At 40.0% G+C, this 21,686-nt stretch overlaps 1 protein-coding gene across 2 annotated transcripts in view; it reads right to left on the bottom strand.

The window, feature by feature from the left end:
• SNTG1 (syntrophin gamma 1) overlaps nucleotides 1-20,190 on the bottom strand; it is an 888,982-nt gene extending 868,792 nt beyond the window's left edge. The window contains exons 1-2 of one of the 2 annotated variants that reach the window (XM_019822638.2): nucleotides 19,323-20,190; nucleotides 18,121-18,913 (exon numbers count right to left, since the gene is read on the bottom strand). The gene's annotated coding sequence lies outside the window, so the exon portion shown is untranslated. The remainder of the gene's footprint in view (nucleotides 1-18,120; nucleotides 18,914-19,322) is intronic. The other variant, XM_019822636.3, reaches the window with a different exon arrangement.
• Nucleotides 20,191-21,686: the final 1,496 nt, after the last annotated feature.

Below are 21,686 nucleotides of genomic sequence, written 5' to 3'. Positions count from 1 at the left end.
CAGAGATGTATAATGATGACTTATAAACCCATATCCAAGAATTTTTCTCCACAAATTCAAAGAGAAGCAATTCCTTGATTTCTGCATTTGTCTCCAAGCTTCTTGTCTAAGCCTGTCAAAGATCCATTTGTAACACACATGCCTAAACTTGTTTAATATATTTGTCTGATTGGGCATCTCATACTGTAACCCATATTTCCCTAGAAAATTAGATTTTAAATCAACTTATTACCTGTTCAAAAGGATATTTCACAGGCTTATACAAGTATTTTTTTGCACTTGTATTTTTTTATGAAATGTCACATGAACTATATAGATAATCACAGCATTGACAATTATTTTTGGGTTTACTTTGTATTCATTTCACTTCCTGGAACAAAAGCTATCATAAGATACATACCCTCCAGGGGAATGTTTTCTAATCAATAGCTTTGCCCTTGAGGTCTCTCCCACCCAAATAGCAATCTTTCCTTTCTCAATTACAGCATTTCTTCCTTGAATTAGTAATTCAATCTTCAAGTGGAGTATGGCTCAAGCTTCCATGAATTTCTTAGTTTGCAACTACCATTCCATCCTGCTTTCCCTCAAAGAAATTCCATGTGACAATATGACAAGGAACATATTACACATTTCAGGTAAATATTTTATAGATGTGTATATATAACATGTAATATGCTATATATAATATATTCTCTAGTATATGCATATTATATACAACATTATGTATATAATATATAGCTCTATATATGTAATATAAACATGTTATATATGATATATAACATTACATATGCATACTATATATTCATATTGTATATATTACATATATCCAATTACATAAACAATGTTGTATATAACACACATATGTATACAACTACACATCATCCATGTAATGTACACACATATAAATGGTATATGATAATACATGTTACAATTCATATCTTTATATGTTACATCTATGGTATACATATTATATATGTACATAAATCTGCATAAGACAGATACACACACACACACACACACACACACACACACACACACACAGAGGTATATATGACCAGGAAAGATAACCATGGGAGGGAAAGGTATTTTTTGCAAGGAAAAGTGCACATAATCAGAGAAGATATCCATGGTGAAGTAAGTCATCCATGACAAGAACAAGAGAGTAACTAAATCAAATACAGGTTAAGGTTATGGGTACCAGCCTCAGAGCACTCATTACAGAAGAGACTTGCTCACACACACTCTAGTCTCAGAGACTGTTCCATTTACTTCTGTAAGCATATTTGATTTCTATTATGAGCTTATGGAGTCACAAAGAAAGTAAATATCTTGGATATGAATTTAACGTATGTACTTATTCTTTCATGCTGATGCCTCGTTTCTTTCCTGAACAAATTCTAAGCTAAGCAGAGACGAGGTAATGCATATTAGCATCCCTTTCAAACTGTCTAGCATTGAGTTGAGGAAGTTACAAACAAGTAACCATCACATGACTGAATGGGAATCATGCAAGGTGGAGTAAAAGTGAATGGGTTCACCTGCCTATTTTGAAACTTAGTACAAAAGTACAATGATAAGACTATGTCGTCCTAGGATGAGCACAGACATCCAGAGCAATGAAAAAAATGGGGTCCAAGAATAAACCCTTACATCGGTGGCCAACTGATTTCCAAGAAAGGTGCCAAGGTCAGTCAATGATGAAAAATAATCTCTTCAACAAATGGTGTCGGGACACCTGCATATCCACATGCAAAAGAATGAAAAAAACAAAAAGCTATATAATTGGAGAAGATATTCTGAATCATATAACTGATAACGTTCTAATGCTCAGAATATAAAAAAGAACTCTTACAAGCCATCACCAAAAAGACAAACACTCCACTTAAAAACTAGGCAAAGCAGGGACACCAGGGTGGCTCAGTCGGTTAAGTGCCTGACTCTTGATTTCAGCTCAGGCCATGATCTCACGGTCTGTGAGTTGAGGACCTGCGTGTGGCTCTGCACGGGCGGCATGGTGCCTCCTTGGGAGTTTTTCTCTCTCCACCCCTCCCCTTCTTGTTCTCTTTCAAAATAAATGAATAAACGTTAAGAAGACAAAAATAAATAAAAGTTTAAAAACTAGGCAAAGCATTTGTATAGACATTCCTCTAAACAAGACATATAGTTAGCCAATAATCACATGAAACAATGCTCAACATCACTAGTCATCAGATAAATGCAAATCAAAACAAGGAGATACCACTGACCCCCAGTAGGATGGCTATAATCAAAACCATGGACATGACAAGGGTCGGTAAGGATGTAGAGAAATTAGGTCCTTCACACATTTTTGGTGGGAGTAGAAAATGGTGCAGCTGCTTTGGAAAACAGTTTTGCAGTTTTTCAAAATGTGAATCAAAATGTGAACCATATGATCAGGCAACTTCACTCCTAGGTAGGTACATACCCACGAGAAGTGAAAATGTATTTTCACAAAAAAACTTGTAGATGAACATTAATAACTATTCAAAACAGTCTAAAACGTGGAAACACCAAAATGCCCATCAACTGATGAGACAAACAAAATGTGTATATTCATGCAATAGATTATACATATATGAAAATAGAGTATTCATTCATTCTACAACATGAATGAACTTTAACATTATTATGTGAAAAAGCCCAGATTTTATGGTTCTATTTATATGATATGCCCAGAAGAGGGAAATCCATTCTAAGCTAGAGATGGAAAACACAGCAGGGGTTTGCTAAGGGCTGAGAAGAGAAGAAAAAGGTACAGAGTTTCTTTCTGGGTGATGAACATATTCTGAAATTAGATAGTGGTGATGGTTTGCACGACCTTGTAAATATACTGAAAACCACTGAGTTATATAGTCTAAAAGGCTCAATATTATGTTATGGAAATTGTATTGCAACTTATTTTTTATTCATTATTTTTTTCAGTTTATTTTTTAAAAAGCCATAGTGAACAGAGAAATTGTCTGTAAATCTAAAGATGTGCTAACTATTTTAAAAAAAAAAACGGCAATAATGACTAGTTTGAGACAGTCAGAGACAGTGGATCACTTAATATAGCACGGAACGTCATAATGAAAGTGTTATTAACAAATAGTCTCGGTGAAGGATCTAAAGGTGTTTACTGTACTATTCTTTCAACCTTTTCGGAGGATTGAAATTTTTCAAAAAAAAAAGTTTAGAAGAAAAGTAAATGGAATTGCATTAACGTTAAACATCACAGCAAAAACTATACGCAAGACTTTAAAAAGGTAGACGTTCACTCACGCAACAACTATTTTTGAGCACTGACAATATGGGAGGGCAAAGCACCAGGAAATCAGCAGAGAAACTGGATCTTGACAGCTCATTTCTTTTTAGAAGTGAATAATATTCCAATGTCTGTTTATTCCTTTGTCAGTTTATCCACTTAGCTACTGAAATACATCTCGACTGCTTCCAAGTTTTGGCAATTATGAGAAAAGCTGCTATAAACACCCAGGTGCAGGTTTTTGTGTGGACATATGCTTCCCATCCATTGGGTAATACCAAAAAGCACAACTGTTGGGTTGTATGGTCAGATTATGTGCAGATTTGTAAGACACTGCAAAGTGGTCTTCCAAAGAGGTGGTACCATTTTGCTTTCCCACCAGTAATGAGTTAGAGTTCTTTCTGCTCCAAATCCTCACCAGCATTAGGTGTTGTCAATGTTTTTGCACTTGGGCCGTTCTAATGGGTACATAGTAGTATCTCGCGTTAATGTGTAATTCCTTAATTGCGTATAATGTTAAACATCTTTTCATAGGCTTTTTGCCATCTGTACCTCTTCTTCGGTGAGGGTCCGTCTAGGTCTTTTGCTAATTTTATTTTATTGGGTTGCTCACTCTTCTATTGTTGAGTTTTAAGAGTTCTTTATATATTTTGTTAATAGTCATTTATCAAATATGTCTCTTACAAATAATTTTCTCCCAGTCTGTGGCTTGTCTTCTCATTCCCTTGACATTATCTGTCACAGAGCAGAAGTTTTTCATTTCAGTGAAATCCAACTTCTCAATTACTCAATTATTTTTCTAAGGAATTGTGTCTTCGTATTGGATCTAACAAGTCATCACCATACCTAAGGTCATCTAGATTTTCTTCTTTTTCTTTTTTACAGTTACAAGTTCTTATCCGAATTCCGGTCAGTTAACACACAGCATAATATTAGTTTCAGGTGTAGAATGTACTGATTCATCACTTACATACAACACCTAGGACTCATCCCAACCAGTGCCCTGCTTGGTACCCATCACCCATCTAGCCCATCCCCCTGCCTACCTCGCCTCCAGCAACCCTCAGTTTGTTCTCTGTAGTTAAGAGTCTGTTTTGTGGTCTTAGACTTTCGATGTTGTCCTGTGTTTCACCATTTGTATTTTACATTTAGGTCTAGGATCCATTTTGAGTTACTTCTTAAGAAGGGTATGAGATTTGTGTCTAGATTCATTTTTTACTCATGTGCACGCCTAGTTGCGCCAGCACCATTTATTGAAAAGACTCCAGCGTTTTTAAATTGATTGCTTTTTTAATTGAATGCTACTGATTAAAGACCATGCCTTTGGAATTTTAAATATTCGAAATTTGGTGTGGTTTTGTTATGTGGCGCAGTATATGGGCAAGTTTTTGTAAATGTATGTGTGAACTTCTAAATAAGGTAAACTGCCAGCAATCTAGATTTGTACACATTATGCAGATTTTTTTATTTATTTTCTTAATTTAATGCGTATTTATTTTTGAGACAGAGAGAGACAGAGCGTGAGCAAGGGAGGGAGGGCAGAGAGAGGGAGACACAGAATCGGAAGCAGGCTCCAGGCTCTGAGCTGTCAGCACAGAGCCCAACGTGGGGCTCCAGCGCACAAACCGTGAGATCATGACCCGAGCCCAAGTCAGACGCCTAACTGACTGAGCCACCCAGATGCCCCACACATGACGCATATTTTTAAAATCTGCATACCCACATCCTTACTGTTATATAATGTGTGAAACATTATAAAATCAAGTACATATGGCATTAACTAAAACGCTTTTTAGAAAATCAACAATTGTGTGGGAACATTATTGAATTACTTAAATGTCTGCATTAGTTCTTAGAAAAATACTGCTTTACCCCTATTATGTATCAGAAAGTAGTGTTCATAGAGCAAAAGTAACTGGTATAAACTGACCATTCATCAGTGGAAAACCGGAGTTTAAAACAGTATTACTTGTTCAAAATCCTTTGTTTTCTACAGTATATTATCTGCCTTTTTAAAAATATTTTTATTTTTTTATTTTTTTTTAATTTTTTTCAACGTTTTTTATTTATTTTTGGGACAGAGAGAGAGCGAGCATCAACGGGGGAGGGGCAGAGAGAGAGGGAGACACAGAATCGGAAACAGGCTCCAGGCTCTGAGCCATCAGCCCAGAGCCTGACGCGGGGCTCGAACTCACGGACCGCAAGATCGTGACCTGGCTGAAGTCGGATGCTTAACCGACTGCGCCACCCAGACGCCCCAATATTTTTATTTTTAGAAAGAGAGAAAGAGAGAGAGAGGGCAGGGAAGAGGGGCAGAGGGAGAGAGGAAGAGAATTTTAAGCCGGCTCCACTCTCAGCGTGGAGTCTGACACAGGGCTTCATCCCATGACCCTGGGATCATGAATGGAGCCAAAATCAAGAGTAGATGCTCAACCGATTGAGCCACCCAGGCACCCCTTACCTGCCTTCCTGATACGCATTATTAACATATCCCGATAAGTATCGAAGTATACTTATAATGAGACATTCTGGCTATCTATTACTATGTAACAAACTACATATGTGAATGTTTATAACAATGTACTCACTGTGGCCCCAAATTTGAAACAACCCAAAAGTTCTTCATCCACTAGATAGGCCAACAAACTGGTAGAACAACAAACCAACCATGGAATACGGTTCACCAATTCAAAGGATAAACTTCTGATGTATGCACCAACTTGAATGGATCTCAAAGGCATTTTACTGAGTGGAAAAATAAAAGCCAATCTCAAAAGATTATATATTATACGATGGCATTTATATAGCATTCTCAAAATGGCAAAATTCTAGAGAATGGATTAGTGCTGGGTAGGTAAGTGGGGCTTAAGGGTTAGAACAAGGAAGTTCTTTTGTGGTGTTAAAACAGTTGTATATCTTGATTGTGGTGGTGGTTATGTAAATCTACGCATGGTGTAAATAACATAAAACTACACCCAGCACAAACAAACACACACACATACAAATTGGTTGAGATAAAAACGGGCAAACTCTAAATAAGAGAGTTTGTTTCACAGTAATGTGCAAATGTCAACTGCTGGGACTATGGGGTACTATTTTATAATTATGTAAAAAGTCACCCTGAGGGGAAGCTGGGGAAAAGTTTCACAAGAAACCGTCTCTGCAACACCCTTTGAATCTATAATGATGTAAAGAGGAACAGAAAGTTGAAAAAAAGAGATGGTCCGAATACAGCACCGCTGTCCCTCGCTGCGTCTATGACGGGCATTCGGTCACAGTTGCTGGAGGGAAGACTTACCACTTGTCTGTTCTCTAGCTTCTTACCCCATGTTGCTCATTTACCCTGCACGATGGTTCCATAGAGAGATCCTCACGAAACATGATTTCATGTTCTTTCCCCATTCTCAGAGTGCCACCACTAACGACGCCATAATGTCTGGTCCCATTTCAACTCAGCCATGCACTCATCTGAGTCTGCCAACCAACCTCAACAATTTTCTGAGGGTCCGTTTCCTAACCCGACAATCTGCCAGCAACTACATTTCAGGTTGTACCTTGTAATGAGTCCGTGGTTCTGGACATCCATCCTTGGCCTCATTACACTCTAACCTTCTCGAGGTCCGAGACTGAGCTTAGTCTTTAAAAGGAAACTCTGCTGTATTACTCTGCATGCCGAGGTGGCCTACGAATACTTGTACGAACAGAAACCACTAAATTAGGAGCTGTGCCCTCCTCTACTCATCAGTATTCTGACCACTTCACGGTGAAATTTAGAATTTTGGCCACGCCAGCAAAACAAGTGTGGAACACAGATTTTTTTCTAACTATTTTGTTTTCTACAAAGTACATTCACCCTTCTTTATGAAAGACTCACGAATTTAACGTGGTTGAAATATCATCTCTTCATGTACTAACGTATGAATCTCATTTTACAGTTCCATATATTGTAGAAATTTAAGAAAATTGAAGACTGTTCACTTAATCACTTACATAACTAAAGTTTTTACTGTTTTAGCAGAGCTAGTTGATATAGTAAACCCATTCATTAAACTTTAATCTGCCTTGAACTTCCCTTCAAAACATCCCAGAAAATTACAAACCCACCAGTATTCCAGGAACTGGCATATAGCTTGAACAATCGAATACACAGATCTAACGATGTTCTATAATGTCTTGATTCGCTATCATCTGTTAAACATTTATTGCTAATTCACTTTATAACGTGCTTTATTAAAAGTCATTAAAAACGGCAGCTGCATCCCGTAATCATTTCCTAAATATAAAGACTGCATTTATAAATGATCTCCTTGTTCAAAATACTGCCATACAGCTCACAAACTCTTTGTTGGAAGCCAGAAAGCTTTTATTCTTCACAAAAAGAAATGCTAAGTAATTCATCCATTGCCAAACTTTTTTTTTTTTTTTTTTTGGCCATGTATCGGCCTTGTTCCAACTGCTCAATTTCCATGTTCATGAAGAGTAGTTATGATATAGTCTCAGATTGATGCCTGCAACTTTTATGTATTTGAGTTCCATTTTGCTCCTAGGATTCAATATCTTAATGTGTATGCATTCTTGATAAACCTGAAAAGGCTGAGTGATTTGGCTCTTATGCAAATATTCTGGGGCTACACATGGAAGGAAGAGACTGTATTTCATTTGGAGTTTTGTTAATTCTGTTCAGGAGAAAATAGCCTATTGGGGGGCTTTACATGTTTATAAAAATAGCATAAGGGATTTCTAAGCTTCATTTAATTGATTATTCTACGATTACACTGCTTTTATATATGTCAAGGCATTTTCACAGAGAACTAAAGTTTGGATATGATTTAAAGAAATTCATTTTCACAAAATTCGCATTGTACGTAATAGAATTGCTTCTTTCTCAAAACAATTTCATTTATTCATAAGCATAACTGGTAAATATTTAGCAGTTTTCAAATTTTTGATAGTATCCCCTAAAATAATGCAGGATACCTGTGATTTATTCAGTAGACGTATGCGTGCATACACTACTTTAAACAGGACCCACAGGTAGGATGAAAAAATCCTTAAAAAAAAAATGTTGCCATTTGCTATGCCAGGTGAAATATCAGTGTAACAGAAGATGATCATAACTACTAAAGTAGACACGAATCGATACAACGATTGGTAAGTTTATGGAGGAATGAGAGAAGGATTATAACCAAAGAGTTGCCTTTAGTAAGCTCATTTGCATTTAAGTCATGGAAATTTACAATTGGCAGGAAAGAAATTATTCCACATCTCAAATGAGGCCAGGACAAAAAAAAAACAAAAAACAAAACAAAAAACAAAAAAAACAAAACAAAAAACCAATGGTCACTACATCAAAAGGAAAGGAGTTGATTACCTCACAGAGAACTTTGTATAAACCCATAACCAGATCATTCCTTGTGCCCATGGATTGCTAACTAGCCTATCACTGCCAGGTATACAGACACTGGCACAGGAATTCCATTCAGATAATAGTTGGCAGCATTATCTGCCTTACCTCTCCCCTTTGCCCTCCTCCACATTGATAAACACCTCCTGTCCTCTATGGCTTAGCCCCCCAGAGAATCACTGACTCCATGCCCGACGGTGACTCAAATGTGCCTCACTGATTCAAAGCAAAAGCTCACATTGCCACTCTATACATTGGATTCCATGGGAGATGAGGGAGTAAATCACCCACTGTTTGGTGGCACATTAACTCCTTCAGGGTTACTGGGGAGTCTTTTAGTGCACTGAAAAGGTAATTTGGTAAATGGCACACTAGTGGTTTAGGAAACTGGCCTCCAAAAAGTGGATAATTTACTCCTTTGGTACTAAGGTAAAGCCGGGCAATTATCTGGGGAATTTGAGTGGCTTGAGAAAGGAATTTGAATATTAGACACGAGCAAATATCTTGTTTGCCTGAATTCTTTTGGAAAGTCTAGCCGTTCGGATGGACGTCGCAATACTTCTGTGGTCCTTCTAGGTCGTTCAGCTCAATGAGAGATAAAAAGTACAGAGGAGGCTTAGGTCTGAAGATCTCTTGTACCCAATTTCATACTCAGAAATTTCTTTTAGAAAAAATATGTAAATATTACACACCTAAAGCAGAAAGGACCGATAATACAGATACGGATACAAAGGAGGATATAATGAAAAAGACATTATTATTTGAAATTAATTTCAGCCTTTCAGGTAAAGTCAATACTACGTTGCATCATTATTAATGGAGAAAAGTTCATTTTCCAGTAACTGAAACAAAAGAACAATTATTGCATATTTTACATATTTTATGTGATCCCCTAAAATAAGTATTGAAATAATAGGAAAAATAAAAGCTTATAAGTAGATCTCTTCCCAAGTATTATGTGTATCTCTTTTAGATTTACTCTGTAACAAACGATATTTTCCCTCACCAGACCTCCATCACCACAGGCAAGATTTGCAACAAAGTAATGCAACAAAGTATTCACTTTCCCAGAAATGTGGTTTCGCCAGATTTTAATGGGGGTTGTGAACTGGGAGTGAAAAGGTAACTGTATTGCTTCTTATACATTCTTAGCATGAATGTGGTAGCCCTTGGCCTTAGTTTGACCCTTAAGACCTCACACTCTTAAAGGTTATCTGAATCAGTTTTCAAAAACTGTTCTCTCCAAGATGCCCAATGATTGACTTTCATGTGAACCCAAAGGCACTTGAATCCTTATTACTTTTACTTCCACAGCATCAACAGTGTTAACCAATCAACAGTGTTCTTGAAATGTTATGTATTTTCCCTTACACGTTTCTAAGTATTTTTTTTTTATAATCCGCTCTCCTATTACTTTTCCATTCCCAAATATGGATGGTTACGTTCATAAACAACTATTTTCCCTTCATTCTCTTAAATAGTTAATATATTTTCCTAGTTTCAGAAATAATCTTTATTGTGATAACTAAGTCTCGTAAGTCAGGTTTTACCCTCTTTCTGAAACAAAGGGTTCCTTCACCTGCCATGTGGCTGTTATACCCTTTCACCACTCCTCTGACGTGTCCCAAGTCGGATGTGACACGGTTCCTTCCAAAGAACAGCATTTTATATTTATATGCTTTAGCATTTCTCTGGCGCGTATTGAAAACATTATCTCATATGGTCTCTCCTTCTTGATTCTTCTTTTGTTTATTAGTGGCATCACTCTCATCTGATCATCCAGTTTTAATTGACTCCTTTTTTAACCTTATCCCCTTAGGTCACATTCCTATCACCTCCAATCTGAATTACTGCAACAGAATTAACGCTGGTCCTTCATGACTCCATGATGCTTTTAAATTATGACTTCAAAATGTCATGAGGTGGTCCACAAACCTCCCTATCTATATAAGATTAGGGTCAAGATAATATGGGAGCCCTTCAAGATCCTCAAGAATCTAAACTCCTCCAGTAACTTTGTAAAATGTCAGTAAAATACAGTTGCTGAGTTTTATTTTTATCACAATCTACAGCAAGTGAAGCATGTGTGAGGCGAGATATGCAAGTAATAGGTGACAGTGTGTCCCCCCAAACCACCTATAGAATGTGGGAAAGTACAAAGTATTAACCAAACCTTAATTGTAAATTAATCTAGACAGACATCTAGAGAATTGATTTAATCTAGAGAAAACTTGCCCTGATCGCAGTTATCTCATTTGCAAAACAGGAATGACAGTCAACCTCACAGGCCTGCCATGACAATCACATGAGACTCCCTAACGGGGATTTAAAAAAAAAAAAAAAAAAAAAAAAAAAAAACACTGTAAACATCATACAAAATGCCAGAGAATCATAGTATGAATGGAAATTAAAGGCAAAGGTGAAGTTTCCCGGAACATATCATGTTCTACGAAGATTCGATACAACAATGTCAAGGGACTTTCTTAAAATGTATTGTCCTAGAAAGAAAACACAAAACGGAAAATAAGAATCAGTTGACTAGGTGGGAAACAGGTAAATCACTTGAAGGATTTATAAGCAGAGAAAATGATGACCTCGCAGAGGAGAAACGCACAGCCTATCTGTGAAGTGAATGAATTAGATGAACTACTTATTCTTATTTACCTCAAGTAAATTGAGGTAATTTGTGCCCTATTGTATTAGGGTAATTAGGGTAATTGTGCCCTATTGTATTACTTCTTGGTCATATTATCTATCATACGTGGCGCAAGATGTAGGCAATTAATCTGCGTTTAGGAGTGTTACTTCTTCAAGATTAAAACCAGGCCGGAGAAAAACAAAGACAAATAGTCTAGTGAAAATGGAGCAGGATTATCATATGATAAATGAGGATATATTATTTAAAACTGCTGGGAAAAAAAGAAAGAAAAGAAAAACACCGCCAAGGAGAACGCTATCCAGCAAGAAGTACTCTTCCTCGCACTGGTCTCTTCTCTTACACTGTTTGTATGGCCTTTTGACATTACTCACTTCGGAGCAATAAAGCAGAAAGGACACCCGCAAAGCTTTGGTGCACGAATGACACTGAAGGGCACATTGCCTACATTTCAGCTTAAAACGTTCTTTCTTAGAAAAGCAAGCTCTTGGAGACACAATAGGCCTCGGAGCCCACTTTGGGGGAATATTCTATCAGCACTGGATGATGAGATGACTTGGAAATGTTTCCTAGGCTGGCCGGTAACACGACAGCGGACAGCTGCTGTTCCTTCTATCCGGTAAGACAGCCCCCCTTTCCTTCCTGAAGAGTGCACTAAAATCTGTGTTGGGGGACAGGAGGAGTGCTTTGCGCTTAAAAGACTACTGTCTGTTATCAATCAATGATTATCTTTCCTTCTCTTCACCTAACAGGTTAGTCAAGGTTAGCATCGGAGTCACTGTTGCTGCTGCGTCCATACGAGAAAAGAAAGATAATAGTAAGAAGAGAGGCTAGAAGAAAATACATTATGGAATACTGTGGACGTATCCCCATTCCTATTCATTCTATAAACTATTTTTCCCCCGCTATATTTTTGACCATCAAAGACATGGACCATCTACTTCGTATCAGCCACTCCTCAGTATTTGAGATTTACTGCTTGGAAACTTCTACAAGGCATTAAGATGAAGGGTTTTTTGTTTTTTGTTTTTTTGTTTTTTGCCAAGTCATGGTTCATTCTCCTATTTTTAGATAAAAAAACAGAGGACTAGTAAAAGACTCCGATTAAGCACGTCGGTTTTAACAAATGCCACTCTACTCAGAAGAGTATGGCTCTGCGGGCTACAGGACAAAATGCACCCTATGTACTGTGAGGCCAGCTTGTGATGCACTTGGTTCTATTAAAAAAAAAAAAAAACTCGAAATGTTAAATTAGCTGAAAATGAGGAGATTGCACACAAAACTCTGCTGTCAGTTCCCAGAGTTTGCTCTAATTGAGGAGAATTGAGAGTCAGGAAACTCCTGGGGGTGGGGGGAGGTGGGGGGATGGCGGGGGGGGGGGGGGGATTGCTCTCAGCAGTTTGCTGCAGGCCCTACTGGCCAGCCACACTCAGTAGCTTCCATGCCTGAGCCCCGTAGGCATTGCAAGTTACAATCTACACAAAGAAATGTAGGTTTAGATGTGTCAACGGAAAAAGAAACGGCCTATAGGACAAAGCGTGAAGAAGAGAGCCAGGTAGTGGTAAGTACGGTATGCTTTGGAAGACAACACAGGAGATTTGTCTGGAAAAACAGTAAGAGAAAATGGTGGGACGGTCAGAGCCACAGGATGTGGATGGGGAACAAGCTAGGTAATAACAAACACCACCAACTTGACCGATTTCCTGCTGGGTGGGGGCAGGGCACTTAGCCCTTCTGCATGCCCTATTCCCAACCACGTGAGAGGTGGAAATCTTTCGTTTTACACATGAAAATAAAGAGACTCAGAGTTTACATCCATTGCCCAAGTTTGTATAGCTAATGAGACTCAATTCCAGGATTCAACTGATTCTAAATGCCATGCACTTTTCACCATAAGGGTACAGGAATGTTTTCAAGAAAAAAGATCTGAGGGAAACAGAAGAAAAGTTTTGAGCTCAGCTACACCTATGGGTTTCTGTGTGTTTGTTTTCTAAGAGACATGATAATGATTTCCCAAAACAATCAAGAAAATGCTGAGCTAGTAAAATAAGATAAAGTGATTAACTCAAGGTCATATAATCAGTTGATGAGAAAATGACATTTGATTCCAGACTTCCTATGTACTCAATGTATGTTTAACGATGTAATTGATACTCTTTGCTTATCAACATTTTAAATTTCTTAATCTCAGAGACTTCCTTATTTCTCATCATGGATCCCTTTGAAAACATTTAAAGAGAATGTATTATTTTTTCAACTGTTTTATATGAATATATAACATTACTGTTAAAATTCTGGTACAATTTGGAAAGACTCGTACATTCTGTGAACTTATTTAGTGAATTTATCAAGGAAGTATTTATTCCTGTAAAAAATTAAATCTTCAGCTCTGAAATGCTGAGTAACTGGTAATATATTTGCTAAATATAAATGTATTTATAACTACTTTACAAACTGTAATTTGTAAAATCTGTGCATGTACATTAAATGTGATGAAGTGACAAAAAATTAACCACTATTCTAATGCATTGATTTGATGACTCTTTTAATTTAAAAAAATACTATTACTTTAGCTTTGCTAATAATTTCAAGACTAAATCTGTGAAAATCTGGAATGATCTTCTGATGCTTTGTATAGAACAATCTTCATAATAATTCAAAGATAAAGATTTTGGTCACATGACATATTTTAATGGCCTTTCATTTCCTGCTTTTTTTTTTTTTTCCAATTTCCTTTCTCTGTTGTTAATTTCCTTTTTCCTTTTTGGAAAGTGAAAACAAATAAAACCAAAAAAAAAAAAAAAAAAAACTTTACATTCTATCAATAAGTAGGTAATTTTATAATTTTCATCACAATTTAGATTTCTTAAACATACTATCAGAGTATTTTTAGTGATACTACAGAAATCTGTAAAGACTGCATGTTCAAAAAATTACATTAAAAAATTATAGCCACTTTTAAAACTTAATTTAAGGAAAAAAAAAAAAACAGCAATGGGATGTTCTTGAGATTTCCTGAGACATTCCCAAGTAGAATCTAAGCTTTGGGCTAATCTTCACAGCATTTCCAGGACATCCCCCTGTATTGGTCCACGTCCACACTTCTCTCCATCCTCGCTAGCCCTAAATCAAATCAAATGCATTCTGATGTGTTTTTAGATATTCAGTTGTAAAGTCCATTTAATCCCGTGAGTCTCCTTATTAACTAATAATATCGTTCTTCCTTTACAGGTCGGAAAATGGTGACACAAAGGTAGTGATTGCTCCATTTAAGGTCAAAATGAAAGTAGTTAAAATGAACTCAAGTGATGCTGACCTAGGCCTGGCTATTTGGTATGAAACATGGTGTTAATTTTGAGTAACAAACATTTTTAAACCAGGCCCTACCTGCATTCTCATATTGATTCAATTAAAAACTGTAAGAAAATTGGTGCTGAATTAACAGGAAATACGATATTCCCTACACCTAAGTTCTTAAATGTAAGACACATGGTGACCATATAGTTAGTAATCAGCAGGGAATTTTTCAATGAATTAAGGAATTAATGCTCTTAACGATTATTTATAATAATTCAAAGATACAGCACTCTAATTTCCAAAATGCTCTCAAAAGCATCGTATCGTGACTTTTCAACCTTTCATAGACTAGGCATTCATTCCACAAATACTTATATCCCACATATATAAAGCACTGTACCCTAATTGGTAGGTACATATCTTCTTTCAGGGAAGAAAAATTAAGTTTCAGTGGGTTGAGTGACTTATCCAAGCTCTAATGACAAGCAGTTCAAGAGCCCCGATCTTCTAATTGTCAAACAGTACTTGTTCTGCTACATCATAATGCCTCACATATTTTATACTGCAACATGTTGGTCTCTTTCAACACACGCCATGCACAACTCATTCTCCTAAGCTAAACGGAGAGAATATACCTAAATAAGAGGTCTCTCTCCATTTGAGTGCTATTCTCTGACTCACTGTACAGGTTTCTGGGGAGGTGAGAGGACTATAGAAATAACTTCTGACTTACAATATGCTTTTCTTCGCCAGTGGCTTCTGCCTTGCTTGTTAGAATTGGATGAATAAGTGACTGCTTGCCTGGAATTTACATTTTTAAGTGGTACAAAAATAAAAATCGATTACCGGGTGCCTTCCTAAGTTCCAATAATAATCATTTCATGCTTCTACGTGTTTTGATAAATATGTGTAAAACTTGATTCCAGCTCAAGCAAAAATTCCAAAGGCAAACAGGATATTCAAATCCAATATGATCTGATGATATCAATACTTACCTTAGAATATCAAATTAATATTTAGATGGTCTACACCAAAAGTTAACCAAGAAGTAGCTTTATAGCATTTTTTTATTAATTAAAGATTCAGGTCAGAACTCCCTGTTTCATTCTCAACTATTTCTTACTAAAAGAAGAGCAACTGAAAACATTCCAGGGCTCATTGTTAATTATTCTCTGTCCTATATACACTTTCCATTTTCCTGATTATGCAATCCTATTTCTTTTTTCTCTTTTGAGTATAAGCAACAGCCAACAGTACTTAGCCCTACCAGCAAAACATCCGCCCTCCTCGGCAACCCCAGGAAAGGGGATGTTGAATTACTCTGTCTGGTACTGGCCAAACCACATGCATTAACAGACCAAAATAATTATCAAAACAGCTTACTTTAATAAGATATGGATGTCCTGGAATAAATTATAGATTACTCTTTAAAGATAGGTGATTCTGTACAAAAGGAAGATGTGGTTCATTAGCCCATCAACTCTTTTTTTTTTCTTCTTCTATTTTTGGAGGAGAGCGGTTAGATATTAGCATGTAGGCAGGCATTGAGTTCGCCTGCAAAAGCCTATCTCAATGTAATGACATTTCCCCAAAGACAAGGATTGACACGAGCTTCCACGTACCTTGCCCGAACTTGGATGGGTGAGTTAGAGTTATTTATTCCTATGGTTAAATCTCCAAAGGAATCAGGCAAAGGTAACTTATTACTCTGTGCAGTTCAGCCACACATAGGGCAAGCCTGCCCCCTCTACCTCTAAGAAGGTAACTGCGACCACAAACCCACAGCTATGCTTCCTGGAATACATCTCTGCTTCCTTTTTATGCTCTGCCGACCAGGGGAGTCTCTCTATGTTAATTCATTGACATCCAAAATAAAAGCCTAACAATATTCTATAACTCTCTTAAAACATGATTAGTCATTCTACGTGGTAATTTCACTTCCACATCTCTCAGATTAGGAAAAAAAAAAAATCTGGTGGTGTTAGGAGAACATTTTTAAGTCTCCTGGGAAGGAATCCAAATCAATGGCACATTTTCTTTTCCTCAGATTATCATTTCTGACCTATATAGGGCAAAATAGCCCCCAAGGAGCTCAGTGACATAGATGCCTCTGCTCCCTTTCTGCTAAGCAAGCAGGTTCATGGTAAGCAGTAAGTGACAGTTGAGAATGATTTTTCCTCAGAGTGTAACTGCCACTCTAAGCCAATGGAAAATAAGGGCCCATCGACTCAGCAACAAATCCCATCTTCACTGCCTCAGATGATTTCTGTGTTGAAATTGAGGAGTGTAGGTATGGATATGCATTAGAGGCATTTTATCATCAGTTGTATACGAACTATGAAATTAAAAGAGAAACCTAAAGTTACTAAAATTTTTCAAAGGGGCAAACTATTTCCACAGTGTTGCATATGCATATAGCATCACATGTATTTACATGATTGTAAAAGTCCATACTTGTAAGTCAACACTGTCCACTGAACTGAATGTTCTCGTTGGAATTGATCAAGCTCTTAGTGAAATGTCAGGCAGATGCTATAAATTTGTGTAACTGCCTTTACCCAGTGAACCCTTTTTATTAAAGCAGAATGCTTATCAAGGTCACTGTGAAAGATTGTTCTTTTAAAGCTCCAGGGGAAGACTTCAGAAATACAAATCAACAGAAAACAGATTTAATTAACACTTGAAAGTTTATGGTTTGTCAAGAACCTATTGGCCTATCGCTTTTTGGATTTCAGTGGCAAATACATTGTGTAGAATGAAGAAGTCAGAATGCTATCAAACCCCAGCTCTCCTAAAAAGGCACGCTAAAGCTTCTCATTTTCTGCCTCTGGCAGATCTGGTTTGAGCCAGGCGTCTGAAGCTTTAAAAGGCTGGAAAGACTATGCTAAGTAAAAATGTGTGTATTTCTTGAGGTAAGATTCTACAGGTGTAAGTATACTTGGGGGTTGGGGTAGAGGGAAGGATCAAGGGTGTCTGTACAAATGTGTTTGTTCTTATACATGGTTTGGCAAATTACAATCATATAAAATATAATAGGAGAGATGGCTAACCCATCTCTACTTGTAACTTTGAGTCTTGCATACTGTATAACACAGATAAGATCACTTTAAACTGCATGCGTAAGACAAAAAAAAACAGCCTTTTACAAAATGCCAGATTATATTAGTTTTGAAAAAAAAAAGACACACACAAATTCGAAAACATATTAGATCAGCACTAAAAAAAAAAATACCCAACCAAGAGTTTCCTATAATCATAAAAGGCAATATATATTATTTTTAATATTCTTGTCACATAAGAGGCTCAGAGAAGTAAAATATCCTATTTAATGAGGCAAGAGGTTTCCTGAGATCACGATGTAGGAACAATCTTTTAAAAATAAAATTATATCCTCCTTAATCCACAAGGCAAGGTAATACTGTTTATAATCTTTCTGTTACAACCTTTATTTAAAAGATCATCAGCGTTGTAAGTAAATAGAACAGCATTATCACTTACCATCCAAGTAAAGGAATTAGAAGTCTTTCAGTTTCTCTAACGTAGGGATGTGACTAGATCTGGAACCTCCTCTCACAAAGCTGTTTCCAAAACAGTTGCAACCCTCTGGTGAGCATTCTGTTTATATCATGAAGTGTGGGCCTTTGAGCATTCCGACCCCTTCTGCGGAGCCCATGATTTTTCAGAGCCTCTAAGAACTTCAGCCTCACTCTTCTGGGTGCATTCCTCCCAGCCCCCTACGGAGAATTATTCTTGAAGTTGTTGCTGGGAGTTTAATTTGCAGAACCAGAGGACTCCTCAGAGCCCTGGATTGTAGTTTAGCAGGTGGATGAGAAAGGTTACTTTTCGTCTATCAAGGAAAGTGGGGGGGGGGACCAGGGGGTATCAGGAGGCACCGCCTTTTAGCTGCGAGGAGCAGGGAGCCCAGACGCCCGTGGCGACGACAGTGGCGGCAAGGGCAGCGCAGGTCCGTCCCTGTGGCTGCAGCCCGGTCCGGAGACGCTGTCCATCCCCTCCGGTGCTGAAGTAGAAGGACCGGGGCCCCCCAGCCCGTCCGCAGATCGCACTTTCCTCCACCAGCGAACGCAAAGGGCTTCCTTGTCTTCGAGTCTCACCTGCTTTCCTCTGGCGCTTTGTATTTTGGTAGGGGTTAACGGTTTCTCCAAAACAATACTCTCAGACTTGTTTGGTGGCAACGTTTCCGGGCATTATCTGACCCTGGAGGTAGGAATCCGTGGGAGATGAGATCGAGCCTCTCCTGACTTTTCAGTGGCCCTGAACGAGTTTCCTAATGCTAGAAATGAAAGGAAACGCACGCACAAGCGCGCGCATACACGCGCACGAGGAAGGAGGGGGGAGAGAGAGAGAGAGAGAGGGAGAGAGGGAGGGAGAGAGAGAGAGAGAATATGAATAAATATAGATTATGTGCCGTGGAAAATCCAGAGTTTCTTTGGGTCTCTAATTACAGAAAATGGAAAGGGCTGTTTTGGACGACTCCGCAATCTTGATTACCAATGGGGGGGGGGGGCGGGGGGAGACCACACTTAAATTCTGAAAAGCCCCATCTGAAATCCCTGGGTTAGACACAGTAAAGAGGTCGTGGGTCTTTCTTGGACCTTCCAAGCAGAAATGACAGGTTAGTTAACAACATAAAAGGACAGAGGACGAGAAAAGGGAAAGAGAAGGCATGTCGGCTTTGCTACCTTTAAACGCTGCTGAACTGGATCGGAATCGTTGCAGAGCAGCTAAGAGGATCCAGCCGGACGCGGTTCGTGTGAGTGGCAGTGCTCGGGGAGTCGCGTGAAACGGCTCGGCCAGCCGGGAGCCTCGGGAGGCTGCGTTCCCGGGGCAGTGCTCTCGCGCCGCCCACGGCCCAGGCTCCCGCAGGGGTGTGGGGAGAGTCTGATTCCACAAAGGATCCAATAAGAAATGCGTAAAGTCAGCGGGAGGGCTCGACCATCCCCGCCCCTGTAAAGCCAGAACAATGCCCAACCCACCGGGCCCTTGGCCTGGGTTTTCCTCGCACCCCCTAGTCTCCGAGGCCGCCCCTAGCCCCTCCGGGCCGGAGTCCCCCAGGCCTTGCAGCCACTTCGCTCCCGCCGTGCGCGGGTCCCCCACTTCTGCCCATTCCACCTGCTCTCAACAACCGGCTGACAGCACGCCCGGGGAAGGGCTTGCGTGGGTGGTCCCCAGGGCGGCCACCGAGGGATTCGCCGCCCACGCTCTACACGGGTGCAGCAGACACGACAGCGGGGAGCTGGGGAATTGGCGCACACCGCGTTGAAACTGTTGGAAAACTGATCCAAATCCTACCCGCCTGGAAGCTACGTGTAAGTGAAGAGGGAAAATACAGTGCACGTAGCCCACCCCTTCAGGCTCGGAACTTGTGTGCATTTCTGCGCCAGGAAATTGAGTACACTTGGGAGGAAATTAGGGAAAGAATTACTGCGGTGCGGGAGGGGCGCGGGAGCGGGGAGGTGGAGCGAAGCACCAATTTCTGCAGGGCGGTAGGAAAGGGGCTGGCGCTGGCGCTGTCGCCGGCCTCCCGCCCTCCCCAGCCCCCCGGCACTCTCTCCGCATCTTGCCCCTCGATTCTGCCCGCAGAGACTAAGCCCGGAGTGCAACTGTCCTCCCCCGCGTCCATCGCGGACGGGCGCGCAGATCCGGGCGGTCCAGGCGGGGTGGCCGGTCTCCGCCTCCCGCAGGGGACGCGCGCTCCGCGAGGCGCGGGCGGAGCGAGGGGCTGGGGGCGGTGGGGCGCGAGCGGCGGGCACGGAGCTCGCTGGTCCTCAGGAGCTGAAATGTGGTTGCACCGGGATCGCTCCGGCGGGTTATTTACTCACAAGCAAAGTCCGTGTTTTCCTTGCACTTTGAGCTGTTTGGCCGCGCTGCGCCCCCTTCCCTGCCCGGGCGGGGGAGCCCCGGGCTCGAGCCGCAGGAGGCCGCGCGCAGTGGAGACGTTGCGCGCCGCGAACGCTGTGTGGAGCTCGCCTCGCAGGAATCGTGCGCAGGGGACCTAACTCCACCGGCCTGCAGGGCGGGTTCAAGGCGCGACCTCGGAACGCTGGTCGCTTGGGGCTCGTGGGGAAGGGGGGGCTTTGCTCAGGACAGTGGTCAACGAAGTTTGCCTTTTCCTTAAGCAAGTGTAGACCAACGCAGGCTTCCTGTGTCTGTGGACGCGAGTGCGTGTCTTCCGTACCAGGAAGTTTCAGAAAGTGCCCGGGTTTTGCCGGAGGACGAAACTCAGCCGGGATGAGGGCTCCACTCCTCAGGTGCCGTCCTCTCTTGGTCGGTGCAGAGGCGTCTCTCCGCGGTGATTCTATGCTGATCCCAGTTGATTCCACTGATGGTTTGAATTATTTTCTCCAGACACGTAGAAGCAAGAAAAATGGCACAAATTTAACGCACCAAATAAAAGAAGGGCATTTAAATGAGGCACAGAGTACAAACATGTTACTAATTGAAAACATATGCACTTGATTATTCAGACCTAGAGGAACAGATTCTCTTTCTAAACACTGATTGACGTGAATGCACAGTCTCTCTCTCTCTCAAAACACTGATTGACGTGAATGCACAGTCTCTCTCTCTCTCAATCTCTCACCCCTTCCTTCTCTCTCTCTCTCTCTCTCTCTCTCTCTCTCTCTCTGCCAGAAAGAGAAAAAAGCAGTTGATTAATTTGAACTGTCCCAGTAAGATTATGTTCTTCGACGTCTTTTTTTAAAGAAGCAAAATCCACTCCATGTTTTGCCTTATCAAGTTGTATAACCAGTTATGGAAATTAAGGTAATGAAAATTAAATTCAGTCTAACATCTGATGCTACAAATGAATACAGGAAGTACAACAAAACCGGGGACAGATACACTGGGAACAATCAAACAAATGTTTTCTTTCTTTATCGTTTTTTAATGTTTATTTATTTTTGAGATACACAGAAGCTGAGTGGGGAAGGGGCAGAGAGAGGGAGGGAGACACAGGATCCCAAGCAGGCTCCAGGCTCTGAGCTGCTAGCACAGAGCCTGACGCGGGGCTTGAACTCCTGAGCTGTGAGGTCATGACCCGAGCC

Source organism: Felis catus, chromosome F2, assembly GCF_018350175.1.
Source record: "Felis catus isolate Fca126 chromosome F2, F.catus_Fca126_mat1.0, whole genome shotgun sequence".
NCBI classification, from domain to species: domain Eukaryota; kingdom Metazoa; phylum Chordata; class Mammalia; order Carnivora; family Felidae; genus Felis; species Felis catus.
Note: the sequence above shows the minus strand (reverse complement) of the source record. Positions and strands in the feature narration are given on the sequence as shown.